The sequence below is a fragment of the Alligator mississippiensis genome, chromosome 16, assembly GCF_030867095.1.
Source record: "Alligator mississippiensis isolate rAllMis1 chromosome 16, rAllMis1, whole genome shotgun sequence".
NCBI lineage: Eukaryota > Metazoa > Chordata > Crocodylia > Alligatoridae > Alligator > Alligator mississippiensis.
In genome coordinates this window covers 29,547,129-29,565,737 of record NC_081839.1, presented here as the reverse complement: position 1 = coordinate 29,565,737, position 18,609 = coordinate 29,547,129, and the positions used below count along the sequence as shown (strand labels likewise).

The following is an 18,609-nucleotide window of genomic DNA, read 5'->3' as shown; positions in this document are numbered from 1 at the left end:
TTTAGATAGCTTTTAATATAGACCTTGTATACCAGATTACGCTGATGGGTTCAAGGCTGGCCCAAAATATAAACAAACGGGGCAACTGTCCAGGACAGTAAAAATCAGAGCAGTGGCATTTCTAGAGCTGATTCTTTCACAGCAGTTTCTGATGATGGTACCATTAAGCATGTGACTGTGGGAGGGAAGAAGTTGGTGAAATTTATTTTGCCCCGGGCTGCACAATGGCTAGGACAGACAGGTAGAATAGAAGGAAAATTTTGCCCATTCTAGTTTTTTTCCTAGTGTGTGCATATGTGAAATACCCCAAATATTAGCCCATCTTGTGCGCCCCGTTTTGGTTTTAGCCTTGCCTTTCCCCAGGAAGCTGAAGGAGCCCAACGCTGCGACAATCCACCCTTTTGTTGTGGGAAACTACCCGCTCTGAAGGCAAGATGAGGCCCTCAGGGATGATCAAATGAAACAAGCACAAATAGGCAATTGGTTTGCAGATTCACCATTTACTGGATTCCTTGGGAATAGCTAATTATATTCTTTGCATGTTCAGACATGATACAAGCATGTGTGCATAGGAAAACCAAGTCCACCCATATTTTTAGCAAGCTCTTGTCCCTCCTGGTGTAGCTAGAGTTCAGGCAAGCCTCAAGCTTTACAGAGGCAGAGTTCTCCTAGCGGGGCCAGCTCCAGACATTCAGATGATCCACAGCACTTCTTGATTATTAGTTAGGGTGCCGTTGCAGAAGAAGCAGGTTTTCCTCTCATACAAGAAATATCCCGCACCCTGTGATCAGCAAAACACTGGGGAGCAGAGGCCATCAGTGCAGCTTCTTGTGATGGCCACAGGGAGTTGTTGGGGACTGTCTATCCCGTTTGACTTTGCTTATCCTCCTCTTTGGCACACGCAACTCCAAATGACGCCCCTTGTCCCATCTTCTACAGCTTTGCAGAATCAACCAGCTGCAGCCAACACAGCAGCATCAATTTGGGTTGGTCAACTGGCCGTTGCTTTGAGTTTACATTAGCAGTCATGGTTGGAGAGGTGGCAGCAAGAGGTGGCATCTGCTGAGGTCAACTGACCGCTGGTTTCATAGGAGTCCAAGAAATCCATGATCAGTAGTTACTACCCATGACAGCAGGGCAGCACATCGAGTGCAGACTGTACAGCAAGACCCATGCTCATCCTTTATACACTGACCTTCTGTTTTTAAGCACATACAGCTTAAATCGCCCGTTACCATTGGTTCACACCATCAAGACACCACCGGAGGTCATCAAACTCAGGGCTCTGTGAGCAGAATACACTGCAGCATAGGCGGAAGATCCAGCAAAACAAAATGTCATAGACAAAATGTTTGTCAAACTTGTCGTGCTAGAGTAAATTACAAATACATCTGTTAGGGTTGGAACAGCTCTGTTAAAGGACAGCAGTTGTAGGGTCTCTGACTTCCAGAAACAACTCACTGTTCTGTTGCATTTAAGCGAGGGAGCCTATGCTTTCGCCTTGAAAATTAGATCTATAACTATGTTTTTACATTAGCCATATGCTCATCTCACACCTGCTGCAATTGCCAGAGCACGGGGTTAGAATTAAAAAAAAAAACTGGCTAAGGAACATCGAGAAAAGGAACGTGACTTGCTCACCTAAATAACTGGTGTTTGTTCACAACAGTAGCTAAGCTTTCATTCAAAATGCTCCTTGGTATGTTGAATTCATGTCCTTTCTTATAATGACCCTGCTCCTTAGATGAATAAATGCATGAATATATACGCAATAGGAGAGGTGGCATGGCCCATTGGAAAGGGTACTGGCCTCCAAGCCAAGAAACCTTGGTTTTATACCTTGCTCTACCAGTGACCTGCTCTCCGTGTCTTTTGACAAGTCATTCCCAACTGCATACCTCATTTTCCCCACCCATCCTTTGTTGTCTAGTGTAGTTTGTCATATCTACATGGCAGAGATGGTCTTACTATATGTTCGAGCAGTAGCTGGCTCAAAGGGGCCAACTTACTTTGTGTCATTCAGTACTACCTTGATATATATATATATATATATATATATATATATATATATATATATAAAGAGATATTCAAGACACCCTATAAGACTTACTTGTCTGAGTAGTCTGGCAGTCAGTGGGAGACAAAACTGTTCATGTGAGTAAAGCTTTGTTGTTTTGGGCCAGTAGGAAAAGCAGTAAAAATACTGCATCTAAACCCTAAGCTATATGCCCTTTCCATTATTTAAATAGTGAGTAGGATATTGCCGTTTACGTACAGCAACGTATGCTTAATTTTCTGTCAAATGGTATTGACTTCCATTTGTTTAGTGTAGGCATGAGTAATATGGAATGAGTAATACGTAAAAACCCAAGTTAACCAATGTATCTTGCAAAAGAGTGCATAAATGTTGGTACTAGAATCTAATAGGTATTAGATGCATCATATATTATTAGCTGAAAGGAGGTAACCATAGAGATTTCCAATAGCAGCACCAATGCCCTGCAGGTGCTTGTCTAGCCTGCTCTTCTGTACACTAGTCGCAGACAGTCTCTCTCTCTCTCTCTCTGCGATAGCCACGTTCCTTATGGGTAGCCCCTGATTTCTGCATGAAGACCCAGACACCTGGAGGAAAAAGTGTTTCCCCAAGACCACGGGTCACATTCTGGCCTCCTTTACCCTATGGTAAAGCTAAGGCAACTCCACTAAGATAAATGGAGTTACTTCAGAGTTATATTTGGTGCAAATAATATCAAAATCTGGCCCTTTAATTGGATTCCAAATTAAAATGCAGAGGTCTCCAATGTCTTCTGGAAGCTGGTAGACATGTCTTTAAATGTTAGGAAAGCAGAAAATGGGCAATCTAAGATCCCAGTGAGCCATGTCAGAAGATCTCAAACTCCAGTGTACGTGAGCAAATTATAAATCAAAAGGAGCCAGCGCCATAATGCTCAACACAATAATGAACCTCATCTTGATAATGATTCCTTTAAAGAGATCAATTTTTAAAAGTACCCATTCTCTCAATCTGTGATTTTTATTATTGACTAACATTGGATATGCCTGCCGTCTTCACTCACTGCCTACAAATGTCTGATCCCTTCATGTAGAAAAGGAGCATATTGAAAGCCAGCCTGATTCAGCCTGCACATATCTGTAACCTTCATATTCTGGTATCTGTTTGTACAATAGCAGCAACATTGGAAAATATGTGATCTTTGAGAAATGCCGCATATTATAAGATTTGACGAGATCCATTTTCTTGATGGCTTCTGAAAGATGTGTGTTAATTAGCTAAGAATACCACTGAATTATTTAATTATCGCTATTTTTCTGCAATAAAATATGTTGTCATATCATACACTTTATCTTGCTGTTGCTGTTCATACTTAATGATGCTTTATAGTTAGTGATTTCCTTTGTTCTCCTCAGTAAGTGGGTTTTGGTGGTGATGGGAAGGGGGGCAGAAAAGGAAGGGAAAGGGGAAAATCTTAGTTTTAAAATACACTGATATGTCTATAGATTTTCCCACCTGCAAAATTATATCTACAATTCCTGTCCAACGAGCAAAGTGTGTTTCCATGTTGCAACAGATATTATACACACAAATACTTATGTCTAATGCAATGGGAAAGGGTTTTCAAAGGAAGAAGCAATAGTCAAACTATTGCCTCAAAAAAAAAAAAAAATTAAATCAGCAAGGAATGTATTTAACAAGGAAGAGGTAAATTATGATAATTACTCTGACTGGTAGGGTCCTTGAGCATTACTAATTAGCATTTATTGCCTGGATTATTGAAACAATGTGTGTGTTCTCAAGAGTGAAGACGAGCTGAGATGCTCTTTCACTTTGAGGGCTGGGAAAAAGGCCGGGCTGCAGGAATGCAGGACAGCACAGAGACTTCCCAACAGGACGAGCACCAGCTTCTCTCAGAGGTGCAAGACAACGTTTAAAAAACTTCTGCCTTTTTGGGTTTGATCAACCTCATATGAATTTTTTAACCCCACATTTGCATACCAGTTTACTTGCAACATAGCCAACAGAAGCAAATAGGGGCAGCAAAAAAAAAAGAAAAGAAAAAAGCCATAAATCAGTTTAAATTGTTTGAGAACACAATTATTTCAATCGAGTTTAAAAATAGAGAAGACAAATAGTTCTTTTCTTATTCTCTCTATGGTGCAGTAGTTTCCAATGGTAGTGGGTTTCAGTGTACCTACATCTGTAGATGAATAGTTTACCACTTAGAAGAACTGAACTATGTATGGCCAAAGATGCCTTTATCTGGGAACTAAAGAGTTAATTTTTTAAAAATAAACTACATACAGACTGTATTTTCTCTCATTTTCAGCTGCAGTTGGCTTACTAGGACTTTATGTGCTAAATCAGAAATCAATTAAGGCTTAATCAATCATCTAATCAGCACCAGCCATTTAATTGTGGGCGAGTCGTATAATTTGGTAACTGGCCCAATAATATCCTGAAGTTCCCTGGAAGGAATTAGGTAGTTAAATTATTCTCCATGTCCGCACCATGGCACTGTGCAACCTTTTGTACTGCTTCAGCCCTTTAGAGAAAAGAGCAACAAAGCAAAATTTTGGACTGGGCCAAGCTCTTCCACCTTTTGGCCCCACCAGAAACCGCTCCTCGCAGCTTAGCAGAGCATGTTCTGATGAACCTCTAACTGGTCTGAAGTCACAGGGCCGAATCCTGCGGTCCTTACTCAGTGCAAATTCCTAGTTGATCTGGCCAAAGGTACCGTGCTCAATTAGCATCTTTTGGGAGTGCACTATTCCAGCCAAGATGTTGGCAGGCGCGCAGTGCCGGGTGGCTCCCCACCCCTCCTTTTAATTTACACGCTAGGTATTACACAGATTACCTTGGAACGTGTTACGTTACGTCTCATTATATGTGTTTTTAATCAACCAATTTAGCGTTTTCTTTTTCTCAGGACTGAACGTCGTCTTCGACGCTCACGAAAATCAGGCTTAGCTCTTTATTGCCTCTCATTTTTAATCCACCCAATAAACGCTAAGCTATTTTCTCGGTAATTTGGCCCGTTAACATCAGCTTTCTTTTCATCGTTTGCTTTATAGGGACTTCTGGTGGGGTCCAGAAAGTCTGCGGGATGACTCTTGTTTTATAATTTTATAAAAGAGAAGACAATCGGAGCCTGGCCGTATATACCTACACACCTCCTTTATCTTGTTTGCAGCGAGGAAAAACGCTGTTGGATAAGTTTGGGGTCGATTCCCGGTGGCTTACAGAGAAATGGCACTGTCCTGATATTTATAATGTAATTAAGTTTCAATAACGCTGGCATCTCAAAGATCACACGTGCGCAGATCCAGCTCGGAAACCCCACTGAACCTGCGTCCCTTGTGTTCTGAATTAGGGAGTATGTGCTGGGAGGTTTTGGTGATGGGGCGGGAATGCAATCTGTTTCGGTGCTGATTCCCTCCTTTTCTCTCAGGTTTCTTGCCTTCTATGTTCCAAAAAACTCCAATTTTGTTCACCCCCTCCTTTTTTTTTTTTTTTAATTTCAGCCAAGCTGGAGAGATCTGTATCAATAAGGCCTTACTTGTTTCGGTTGCACTATCCCTTTAAAAAGACAGCCCCCTCTAATTGATGTGTCTGGGCTAGTCTAGACTGGTAGTGATTGAACCAACTACCAATTATGTTATTCATTTCACTGAACTTCAGTGATGTGCTCGAGAGGGAGGGGTGAGGAACCTGCCTCTGCAGCAAAAGGAGCCTTTCCCATATATATATATAGAGAGAGAGAGAGAGAGAGATAAGCTCCTGCATTGTTTTGCGCATCTGCCCTTCCCCACGTTCTCCGACTGCACCTACAAATCTACCATTATCCCAAGGGTGAGAGAGAAGGCACGGTCCTTTCGGTAGCCTGTAGCAGATGTATAAAACATGCACTAGCAGATATTGTTTCTTGCTACGGAGCTCAGAGCCCGATCCAAATCCTTCAAAATCAATGGCAGGAGTTCCCTTTTGTTCAATGGGCTTGGGATCAGGCCCTGCTGTCTCGCACTGAAACACAGATACACATTCGACACAATCGGATTTGTGGTATAGGTGCAAAGAAAATAACTATCCTAGCCAGAGTGCAACGTGAAGAACTCTCTTTCTTTTTTTTCCTCCCAATTCGTCCTCCAAAGACTGTATGGCATTGTTTAAAATGACATGGCTTCGGAAGAGATTTCAGCACAAATACATTAAATTAGTTGGAGTACAACCATTTCGACTCTCGCGAACAAAATGGTCTTTTCTTTCCCCCTGCCATTTGGAGAATAAGGATTGCAAATTGATTAGTAACATATTTCAAAGGGAAAGTGACATTTTTCCACGTATCTCAGGTGTGAAATCAATAGCCAGATAGCACAAAAGGTTTAGCAGCCCTTAGCATATTCCGTTTGGATTTAAACACCAAAATGGTACTGGAAATTAAACGTAATCTAGGACAAATTTATAGCTTGATAATGAAATTATAGCACATTTGGAAGGCTTTACAATTCAGTGGTAAAATTCTGTCTGCATTTTTCTGAAATGGAGCTCAGAGTCCTTGGAAATGTAATATCAGAGAAAAAGAAATAAAGCTTTTCCAGCTCAGACATATCATAAACTGATAAGTGACTGAAATATTACACCATCAATTAATATTTTTGTTGCATTGAGTTTTAAATTAAAGCATTTGCATTCAAATATAAAACAATCATTCGGTGCCATAAAAAGGTACAGTAACTTCATTATAAATTGCCTGGCAGAACAGAGATAAGAAATACAGTTGCAACCATAATTAATTTTACAGTATTATAAAAAACTAATAAAGAAAAAAAACAACAGTGGGAACATTTTAACATTACTGATTTCTGCTTCATCATTTACACACAATTTTGAGGTTAAAGCCTGGAAACTTGGAGTTGTACGGACTAAAACAAACTTCAGCATTTGCTGGGAAGAAGAGCAATTTGGAACCGTTTGTACACATATGCATTTTATTGTTTGGTTTATTTTTTTTCAATCTAACAATTAAAAGGATCCAACCCGTCCTGACTTTTTTTTTTTTTTTCTCCATAAAGCACATTTCTAAGATTAATCGTTCAGTTTTAAACTTGGAAGCATGAGGCATGCTGGGATTTCAGCTGAGCTGGTCTGAGGTCAAGCACCAAGGTACCGAGCTGTTACTGTTACGCTCTCAGGGTACTGTGTGTTGCTCTCAAGAAAGAAAAAAAAAAAAGGTAGAGGCTATATTCGCTGGCCTGCAGCAATGCAAACCTCTCTCTCAGGCAGATTTATATACATGAAATCACACACACATGTAAATATACACACATACCCAGGTCTTTTCATCTACCTCTATACATATACATCTGTATCGTCTACATCTGTATCGTCTACACACATCATTATCTATATATGCACATGCATGCACGTATTGTGTGCAGCTATAGATGCACACACACATGCCCTATCTATAAATGCATCTCACGCACGTATGGCTCTTTCTCTCTCATACATGCACGCGTTATAATTGGCGATCATATTTTCAAGGTAAACGGCCATAAGAAATATTACCCCTACCCTACAGTTAGCTGATCAGAGCCAACGAAGAAAGGTCCCCGTTTTACTGAAAGTTTTCTTTCTACTAAATGCAAAAAAATCAAATCAAATCAAATCAAAAGTAAAGTAAAGTAAAATAAAGATGCCAAAGCACAACTCACAGCTCCCAAGAGCCTAACCCGTGGATTTAAAAGCTAAACATCACAAGTTAGGGTCTCAGGGATTGAGAGGGGCGCACAAACTATTTCTTGCAACAACAGGGATCAAAAAAGAAATGGAAAAAGAATGGCAGGCAAATTCACGTCAGGGTTCAAGATTATAAAACAGGACACACAGGTGGAAGGAAAGAGCTTCTATAGGAACCCACTCTGTTGAGAGAATACATTCCATTTAAATACTTTTGATTAAAATCACAAGCAAGGCACAGCAGGTTCCTTACTGTTTTGAACAAGGTCACTTACTAAAATGGACTAAAACAGATCTATTGAAATGATTACAGGGGAGGAGGGGGGAAGAGTTTGGGGTGGCGATGAATTATTTCATTGTTTCGGCTAAAAAATAAATAAAAAATAATGCAGAAATAATAACAGACCGGATATCTTTTTTTTTCTCCAGAGTCTGGCACAAAGCATGCAATAGCACATAGGCTAAGCCTTTTTTTTTTTTCCTCTCCCCCCTTTTAGTAGTCCAGTTGGGGAGGGGTGCAGGAATATTACAGTGTTAATAAGAAAATTATTTCAAAACTCACCATTTGGAAGTGGGGAAGGTTCCAGTCTTCAGCAGAAGCAGCAGCAAGAAAAAGCAAAGGGAGGCTGGGGAAGGAGGGGGGGGGGGTGAGGGGGGGGCGAGAATATGTAGATTTGAATGATCCCAGGCTGAGCGAGTGATTTCAGAGTATATGGGGAAGGGAATATTATACAGAACAAAGCTACCATACCTCTGCATTTTTTGACACAAGAAAGCAGAGTGTGTGTGCGCGCGCGAGGGTGGGTGTGGGGGGAGGTGGGTGTGTGTATATGGGGATCTGCTTGCATTTTTAAAACATCTTTCTTAAAAAATTCCTCCGCAGCTGCCCTTTGTGGTGCTAGGATTTTCCAGCCTGCCTCTTTTTCCTCTCTTTATGGGTTTGCATTGGTTTTTTCTTTCTTTCTTTCTTTCTTCTTTTTTTTTTTAAATAAACTGCGGCCCTCTCTTGCTAACTAATACATCAGCTGGGAAGGATGAAGCCAAGGCCAGTTTAATAAGAGAAAGCTCCAGTCTGTCATTGGGAAAGGTGGGGAGGGGGGGGAAGAGAGAGAGACAGAGAGCTGATGCAGCCCCTCCACCCATCCCCTTCTAACTCCAGTGCCAGTATTGCAAGGGAAAACCTGGAGAATAAATCACCTTACATGCCTGTTGCCAGCTCCAGTGTTGCACACCAGAGTTCCCCACCCCACCGTGTACACACTTGCTATTTCCACAATAGCGCCTAGCTGCAAAGAGGCTTCAGAAACACAATTCGGAGCTGGCTTTTACACCTTGCACAGCCCCAAAGACAGTGGGCTAGCTCAGGGTTTGGGGGGAGGTCAGAATTGGATCCAGAGCTCGCTACGTCCCCCCAGATAAATAACATCGGTCCAATTCTTCCACCGCCTCCCTCTATTCAGTTTAGGCCCTGGCAGTGCAGCGGAGAGAATCAGAAATGTACAGGGGGCCCTGAGTTTAAAACGCGAAATATTAGCCATTCATTTCCTTACGCAGCTGAAAATATTTTGCAGCCTCGGGCATTTGCTGGATTCGTGGTCTTCCTCTCCTCTCGGTTCCCCCCACCCCTCTCCCTTTTAGTAGAAACAGACCGGCTCGGGATGCCAAGATCATGCAGGCTGCCGCTAAATCTTTCCCTTCGACAACCGTTCCAAATAGAAATATCACTATGCCAAAGAAACACGGGGAGGGGGGACAACAAAGAATAAGAATGATATTGCACTTGGTTCTTTTCTCACCTCTGGAGTCTCAGACCATTCACCAAAGTCCTTCCTCGTCCAGGATCTCAAATCTTTTCTCCTTTTTTTTTCCTTCTGGATCAGCCAGTCCCGGCATCATTAAACTATAGTCCTCCTCCTCCTCCTCCTCCTCCTCCTCCTCCTCCTCCTCTCTCCCTGTCTCTCTCTCTCTCTTTTTTTTTTTTATTAAAAAAAAAAAAGGTGGGGGGGGGCTGCTGGTGGTGGTAGGGGGGTAGTAGACATAGCTGCATGAAGTGGCTGCCTTTTAGAAAGCACATTTAATCTTTACTGGCTCCCCTAGGCTTCAGTGAAGTAGAAGGGAAAGGAGAGGAGAGGGGGAAAGAAAAAAAAAATACAGGCAAGGGAGGCTGTTGAGGGACAACAAGCATCAGGCTCAAATCAACGACCAGATGAGATGCACTAAACCACACTGCCCCCTTTCTTTCTCTTGCTCTGTCTCGCTCTGTCTCTCTCTCTCGCACACACACACACACTCACACAGTCTCACTCCTGGAAAGCTTCAGTGTCTGGTTACAGACTCTTTTGGATTCTTACCCCCCTCCCCACCCTCATCCCTTGCCAACTATCCTACAGATTCCTTGCATGCCTACTTAAATCTTTAGCAGAATAAGGAATCAATACTTCCCCCCCCCTGCCACCACCACCCACCCAACCCTAGTAACCCCTCCCAAAATATCTTTTCAGCTCTGCTGGGACCCTCCCCTGTCTCACCCCAAATCACTAGCACATCTCCAAAGCTGGGGCCGTTCTCATCATTTCTCACTTCCCCTTCCACATCTTGGAGACAAGAGCTGGAATGAAACCTCCCCTCCTGCTAACACTCTTCCCTTCTCCCTCCGTGTTGCAGTGCATCAGACTTGACTGCCAGCGCCAGATACTCTCAACCATCTCCCTGACTACTAATGAGACCAAAAATATACCTCTGGGTCAGGGCTCAGGCCAGACACGGCATTATACAAATAATCATAATAAACCTCCCCCCCAGACAGCGAGGCACATGGATCAGGTATCCCATCCTCTTTTTGTTAAAGGAAAAATGGGTGTGTTACGGGGGCGGGCGGGGAGGGCGGCAGGAGGATGGTCGTGGTGGGTCTACAGTTTTTTTTGCTTAGCATCTCACTGGATCTGAATTTTAAAAGAATAGATTTAACCACTACTATCTTGGTTCGCTTTCACCTCCCTCCCCCAAGCCCCCACCCCTCTCCACCACACTGCAGTCAGCAGCATCTCGTGGAAATAGCAACGCTTTAAGTCTGCATTAAGGAAGGCAGACTCTCTGTCTCATGCTTGCGATGACTTCAAAGCTGACAGTCTCTCCCCCCCATCCCTCCACACCCACCCCTCTCCGTTCAATGGCAGTCTTGCTCTCTCTCACACCAGACTATATTTGCAATATGTGCTAATTTACCAGCTATATGCCCTTGGATTTTAAAATGAACTCATCAGTCAATGTTTCTAGCACTGATGCTAACACACAAGCGCGCGCGCGCGCACGCACACACCCTCTGCTGCAGACATGTTACTCATTCTCCATGCATTTCCTCTTCAAATGTCCGTCAGATGCATATACACTTCATTGATCAAACTAAATCCCTTGATAACGGTAAATAATAACACAGACTGTTAACAACAAGGAAAAAAAAGAGAGACAGAGATGATGACTAAATCTGTATTGTTCTCGAAGAGGCTGGCCACTGCTTTTTTTCCCAGAGCTGTGCTGGTACAAAGCAGACGACAGGTACTTCCCAATACAGGAGACCCACACCAAGGTGTATCAGTGACTAGCAATGCCTTTCCCAAACCACTTCATTTGCCTGGACTGTGGGGGGGTAGTTAGCAAGCGATCATGCCTCTTTCTACAGGGATCACAAAAGGGGCTTGTTGAAAACCAAGGTGCCGTTCATTCGAAGAGCATCTAATCCTAAATAAATAAGACTGGCTCTTTGTTTTACTATGTACACTGTGCAGACACTTAGGGACAGGCGTTCAAAGGTATTGAGGTGCACAAAGATGCAGATAGTTGTCTAGTCGGACTAATTCTCACAGAAACCGGTGCCGTTGCTGATGGGAGAAGGGCAACACCAATGCCAGACACCAGGTTAGAAACCAGGTCAAGCGCACCTCTGTTATAAGTAGCCAATATTTCAAGGGCTTTAGGGATTTTTTTTTTTTTTTTTTTAGTTCTTACTCGTTTCAGGGATTTTAAGTTTGCTGCAGCTAAAATGGGAAGGAGGGAACGATCTCCTGAGACTCTGGCTAGCTGGACGTCTTGTGTGGGTCTGGCAGAGGAAAAGTGACTATGGAATAAGTGTTTGGGAGGCTGGTGAGGGTGGGGCTGTCCAGAAAGCTTTGACTCACTGGGGTACCTCCCTTGGAGACAGGAATTACTCAAAGATCATTACCACCAGCAGTCGTCGAACATAAGCACTCTCTATATGCATCCAAAGCTCACAGCAGTTAAATGGGCATATAGAAAAGTACCTCTACTGCTATACAGTACATGGGTAAATTGTGAGAAACTTCTAGGTGATGGCTGAGGTTATGGAGCAAGTCAAACTAGATGATTATCAAGTCAAAGGTCCCGCTGAGACACATGGCCTATTGGGCTAGCACGGAGAACACGCGCTAGTTCCTGGCACGCAAGGAAGGGGTGTGAACAGCATTGCATCCAGGCACCTGAATGACCGTACCTCAGTAAAAACGCTAAGAGGTCTAGAGAAACACGCATGGAAAGTATGCAAAATTTGGAAAACAAGGAAGAACTGGGACTATTTAATCTAGGACAGAGAAGCCTCGACAAGTGTTTTCATAACAGTCTTCAAACACAAAGAGGGTTATAAAAATGATAGCAATCAATTTTTTCTCCACTTTCACGAGAAGGACAAGCAGCAATGCGCTTACATTGCAAAAAAGGGAGATTTCAGTTAAGATGAGAGTGGCTACGCACTGCAAGAGATTCCTTAAAGAGGCTGTGAAATCTCCATCACTGGAGGTCTTAGTCTAGGCAGGGATGATCCTGCCTTCACTTGGTGGAGATGACCACCTAAAAGTCCTTTCCAGCCTTGTTTTTCTATGATTTACAGCTGCAAGAGACTGGGGGACATCCTTTAGCGCAACTCAGGTTGTGCTCCAGCTCATGCCTCTGATGCTGTAGCAAGATGCTGTCACTGCTGTGCCACCACGCTCAGGCACTGGAGAAACGGAGCAGCCTCAACATCGACAGGCCTGACTCTTCCCAGTTACACCAGTGTCAGCATCACCTGAGCATGCGCTGGAGAAGAACCAGCCTTTATCTATCAGTTAATGGGGATGAGCATGCCTGTGCCTGCTGCTCGTCCTTTGACCCCCATTGGGCGATCTGCAGCACTGTGCAGGAATTTAGCATCACAAAGAAAATTAGCATATTGTTCTTTACCCCCCCCCCCCCAAATATGAGAGACATTTTTAAGTTTTGCTGCAAACGCATCATTTCTTTATACAATTTAGTCAAGCCTTTGGAGGATACTTATTTCAAGCAGTTAACACCTGACCCCAATTTCTGTGGGTAATTAGTGAGCTAGATAACCACACAAAGTGGGTAATTATTTAGTACCCAAGGGTACTGTACAAGTGGGTAGTGGCTGGCGATCTTAACAAAAGCACATCTCTAATTATTGTATCTATACTGGCAATGTTTAAAAAATACAGTTACTCTCTCTAATGATCCATGATAAATCAGTAAACTATTTTGCTTCCCATACTCATATACATATATATACACATATGTACACACACACACACACACACACACACACATATATATAGCAGGCTCTGATGATAAAATGAATTAATGCACTCACCTTTGGAGACCCAGCTTTGAAATATTTGGAGGTCCCAAGACAAATGGAGACATCTGCTTTTATAAGTTGGCAGGACTAGAAATCTTTGCTCTAGAATGGACTTGAATAGTAGTGCTCATTATTGAGCAGGTTGACTGAGAAAAATCATAAAAGTTGTGCAGACAGAAGCTTACATACCTCTTTCTATAATGTGCCTTAGGACCTATTTCTCACTTGAGCAATTGGATAATGTTGGGGATAGTTTTATAGTGAAAAATATCCCCCAGTCATGTTTGAACATGGCTCTCTCTCATTTGGTATAGATGACTCAAAATTCTTTGAAATCCATGTTCATGAAACATGTTCTATCTGTGTCGGGGCCAGAACATTATTTGGTAACATGGTTAAAAATATGGTGAACTCAAACCTTGTGATCCTATTACCCAGGCCAAGTTTCAGACTTGTGCCCCACTGTTCAGTAAGTCAAAAGTGTCAGGCAAGATGTTGCACAAATTTCAAATGGGGTAGGGGAGAGGGGGGATTATCGTCAGGCAGACATCAAACAAACATGGAAAAAACCAGCCAAAAAGCTGAACAGTTGGGAACATTATGAGCATGTGACAACAAGAAATATACTGGAAATGGTTCCAGAACCTTAAACATAGTGGTCACTGTCCCAGTGACCACTATTTGCTATATTACACACACACTGAAGGATGCCTTTTAACTAAGACATCACACTCATGGCAAAGCACTTTCCTCTTTTAATTGCCTTTATGAATCATCACTAGCATCCAGGCACATTATTTACTAGACCTGCAATAAGGTTGTTTTGCAAAGACTCAGACTCAGGAGACTAAGGGCCCACAGGCTGGCATGCAAGTTGTATCCTTAGCCCTCTTTTGGTACATTGTATTTGTGCATGGAATGTCTTTCCCTTCGATGGTTGCTCAAACTAAGCCCAAGACGAGGAAAAGCAGCTGACAATCTGCCCCTAATCTGTATCCTGCAAGAATCTGTGAAAAAGAATGGGTTGTGATAGAGCAAGCGTTCTCCACCCCAAACGTGCCTCCATCCTAAAACAAAAGGGGCAAAACATCACTGGACCTCTCCAAGACCCATTCAAACCTTGGTTTCTCTCTTGAGGTTAGTTAATAGTAGTTGTGATGCAGACTCCTGTCCACTAGCAACCTCATAGAGACAACCAATCTCATTGCACCTGGTTCAGGCCATCCAACATGCAAGTGACTGATAATAGTATTTGGTCATTCTTGACATAAGCTGGAGTCAGATGGGGAGATTTAGCAATCCCCTCCATGGTCCAGGTTCCAGGAAAGAGTCTTGTGATCTGAGCTACACCATGGGTAAAGAGAAGTCTTGTAGAAGGAAATATGGAAAATAGAAGAGAAAGATGGATTTTATTTTTTATATAGGACAATTGTTCAGGAACTGTGGATAAAAGGGAATTTTTCACTCCTCTTAAGTCACAGTGGGGACTTACATAGGAACCAGTAGCTCAGCAAGGAAAAAGACGGGGGAAGGACTGATCTGCTAGAGAAGATAGCTTAGTGGTTTAAGCATCACATCTAAAACACAAGTTTTCCTGTGACCATAGGTTACTAAGCTCTCTAAGCCTTGAACAAGGCCCTCTACCTTCCTACAGCAGATGAACAAAACAGGCTTCCATACAATTTAGTGTGTAGAGGTCATTCACATGACACCTTAATGACTTGGCAGTTGTCTGCTCTATATGAACAGTTTACTTCCTGTACAGGTAGGCTTTATGGTTTTGGGTCCTTGTGCAAAATGTTGTACTCTTTCCACGCTGTGAAGTGGTTAGTTACCGATGTCCTGCCCCAGACACAGTTGCATTTCAGTGCAATGTACAGTTGGTAAATCACTTTGAAATCCATCCGGACGAAAGGTGCTAAAATCAACACAAAACATTAGCGTTATGTTTTAACACATCACAACTAACTATGACAATCAGGACTGCACTCCGAACCTGAGCTACAGGACAAATATATATGAGTCTATTAAATACATATACACACATACATCTACATAGTTGGCCAAGCTGAAGTCATTGGAGTTGTGCCAATTTACTTTAAGAGAAGATCTGGCCTATCGGTTTGTATTTCCATTCCTTTTATTAGGTAACGGAGCTAACCAGGAAACGGGAAAAAGAAGGATAAGAGAAAAACGGCCATTTGTCTTTCCATTTCCATTTCCAATTTCATGTTCCAGCAACCTGGCTCAATCCAAGGAGGTGCTGATCTTCACCACTGACGTCAATGGGAGTTAAGAGGTTCTTAGCACTTTTCATAATCCATCCCAGCGGGCAATTTGAAAGACTTGGGTTTAATTGTAAGATAAGGCTTTGCCAAGTTCATCCATGAACATGACTGACATGGGGAAGGATACAAATTATGAAGTTTAAAGATGCTTGGAAAGGGTGATTCTTGTGAATGGCAGTTTTCAGAACCCACTAGTATCAACATCCTCTCTCAGCAGTCAGCAAACAGTTTGATGATTTAAAGCTTCTGAGTCACTATTCAATTCCATTGAGAGGTTTGTGGTTTCATTGTCCCATAGTGAGTCAGTGGTAAAGTCATGTCACCTCTTCCTACCTCCATTTCCCCATATGTAAAAGGGGCACAATAATGCTTACCCAAAATCCTGGTGCCTTTTAAGATCCTTAAATGGAAGGTGTAATGTCCAAATTATTCTCACTGTCTTTGCCTGATATCTCATTTGGCCAACAGCAAAGGTGGAGTTTGGCTGATGTGACCACAAGCTCCTCTTCAGCACCAACAATTCAATTTAGTCTCTTCCTTGAAAAAGTAGCTGTTATTTTTCTGACTCACCTGTATGCTCTCAACTCCAAACACAAGGCATATTAATGGAAGCAAATCACTTTAATTGAGCTTTACTTGACAGCTCATGAGCTTAAGAGTGTGTTTTTCTTTTACAAACATGTTTGTCCAAGGTCTCTTCACCCTATCTTTTGTGGATAATGGTGGCTGTAGTGAGTAATCCAGTCACAGAGCAATGGAGCTGCACTATTCTAGTACGTGCAAGACACCCAAGAAGCAAGATGATGCCATTTGCTTTGTACCACAACGGCAGAACATCGGAGCATTCGGCCCTCAGTTTGGTGCACACACGGGTTTGGTCTGCAAAGGATTAACCCGTCTTGAGTTCAGTAAGGTGATTTTCTCCCCTGACCAACCCTTGTGTATCTATGTGTTGTCCATGATTATATGTGGATAAATAAGAGGATTTAAAAAAAAAAATATTCCTGTTTTTCAACTCCATTCTGGACAAGTGAGTTGGCTTTTAGACTATGCCATGCATCAATTAAATCCTGTGTTCTAAACAGCAAAATCTTAATTAGCTGTGAAAGATGGAAGAGGCAGACAGAAAGGTTCACGTCCTAGATTGCGTTGCAAATGGAGAGTGCCATCTTTACCCTGCTGGAATTGGCTATGGTTACTGCAGAAGCCATCGGCTATCAACTCCATGTGTTGTAACAGTTCTAAAATCATGGACACAGGAGAGTTTCAGATAAAGCATGAGCTTGCCGTCCATGGGAACTGCTTCTTGTTACTTGTCTGTCTAGTGCTTAGCATAAATGGGGCCCTGCCCTGTGAGCATGGTCTTTAGGTGTTACCGTAATCACACTAACTTCACCTCGAAATGTAGATAGGAACACGTTTTGACCTTGCAGTTAATGTCGTCGGAAAATGGAACTGTTTTGCTTAATGAGGGGAAGTCGTTATAGCAAACGCAGTACAATTGGTGTAAGTGTACATGGATTCTCAGCTGGTGTAAATCATGGCAGCTCTGCTGATATCAACAGAATTACGCTGGATTTTATAGGCTAAAAAGCTGGCACCTACTGTTCAGTGCTTGTTGGAGAGGACCGGGTTGCTGAAGATGACCACAAAGGTCCCATTTCAACCCCTATCTTCTCTGGGTGCTATGATTACGACAAGAAACTATTCATTTCCAGTTCTTTAATTGCAAACAAACACGTACAAGTTAATTTCGGTGAATTGCATGATTAGCCTTTTGCTGCCTTTGAAAAAAGTAAAACGCGGAACAGAAAAGATTTTTCATTACTGCTTGTCTGTAAAATGAGACGTCCCTGTGATTAATAACAGTGCTGGGTGACCTACATTTCAATAGACAAGAAGCACTAGGATCGCTTTGAAAAGAGGGAATGTAATCTAGCGAATATAGTCGAGAGCCAGGTGTCTGGAATCCGGGGTTCTATTCCCAGCCCGGCCATTAATTCACTCTGGACCCTTAAGCAAGTTACTCAGCCTGTCTGAGCCTCAGTTTTCCCCCATGTAAAAAGGAGCAAGGCTGGCACATCTATCTCGTGTGAGGAGAGGGTTCTGACTCTGAGGCTTAATTAATGTTTGCGAAGAGCTCTGAGACGACGGGCTGGGAGAGGCCCACAGCGTTATCGTCCTCATGCATGTTTCAGACGCCCAACACTTTTAACAAGTGCACAGTTAAACTTTAAAGGAAAATAAAAAAAAAAGAGTTATTTAAAGGATAAGATGCAAAGCTTGTTTTACAGGTTCTTTCAGCCCGCCGATTACTGCCTTCAGCTTCAGTAAGGAAAAGCACAGGGACAATCATTTTCCAAACACAGAAGGGTCTTAAATATTGCTCAGGAGCTAAATGTAAATCAGGAAACAGACTACAGCCTTTCTAATGCTCTCAGAGCCATCCTGGTAGGGGAAGAGCATAGTACAGACCTGACCAGCGCAGCCTGATCCCACGATTAGGGCACTGAATTAAAATTCAGAAGAATCCGATTGACCCGCCATGCTTCCGGTCTCATCTTGGACTGTCTAGACTGTAAACTCTTTGGGGCAGAGGGTCTTCTCACAGAGTGAGCGTACAGTGCCAAGATACATAATGACAGGGCTTGGGGCTTAGAGATGGGCTTGGATGAGATCTTCCACATAGAAATACCCTTTTATTGTGGGGAGAGTTCAGCTCCGGGTCTGAACTTTGTGGCAAGGCTCCATTAACCACCAGTCACCCCTACCTCCCAGGAGACGAGGCTTAAAGTCTTACTATATGAAGGCTCAGGGATTTGTTTTCAGTTACTTCATTGGCATCTAGAGTCTATTAAAACACTGGCAGCCAAACACATCAAAAGGCACATGACAAAGTGCACCAAGGTTAGCGTGTAAAG

General features: G+C 42.7%; 1 long non-coding RNA gene across 13 annotated transcripts in view; it reads right to left on the bottom strand.

Annotated features, from left to right (window-relative positions):
- Positions 1–480: 480 nt before the first annotated feature.
- Positions 481–18,609, bottom strand: part of LOC132246464 (uncharacterized) — a 189,028-nt gene continuing 170,899 nt past the window's right edge. For 11 of the 13 annotated variants that reach the window (XR_009457770.1, XR_009457768.1, XR_009457767.1 and 8 more), the window contains one exon: positions 481–1,369. This is a non-coding gene — a long non-coding RNA (uncharacterized LOC132246464). The other 2 variants (XR_009457766.1, XR_009457764.1) reach the window with 2 other exon arrangements.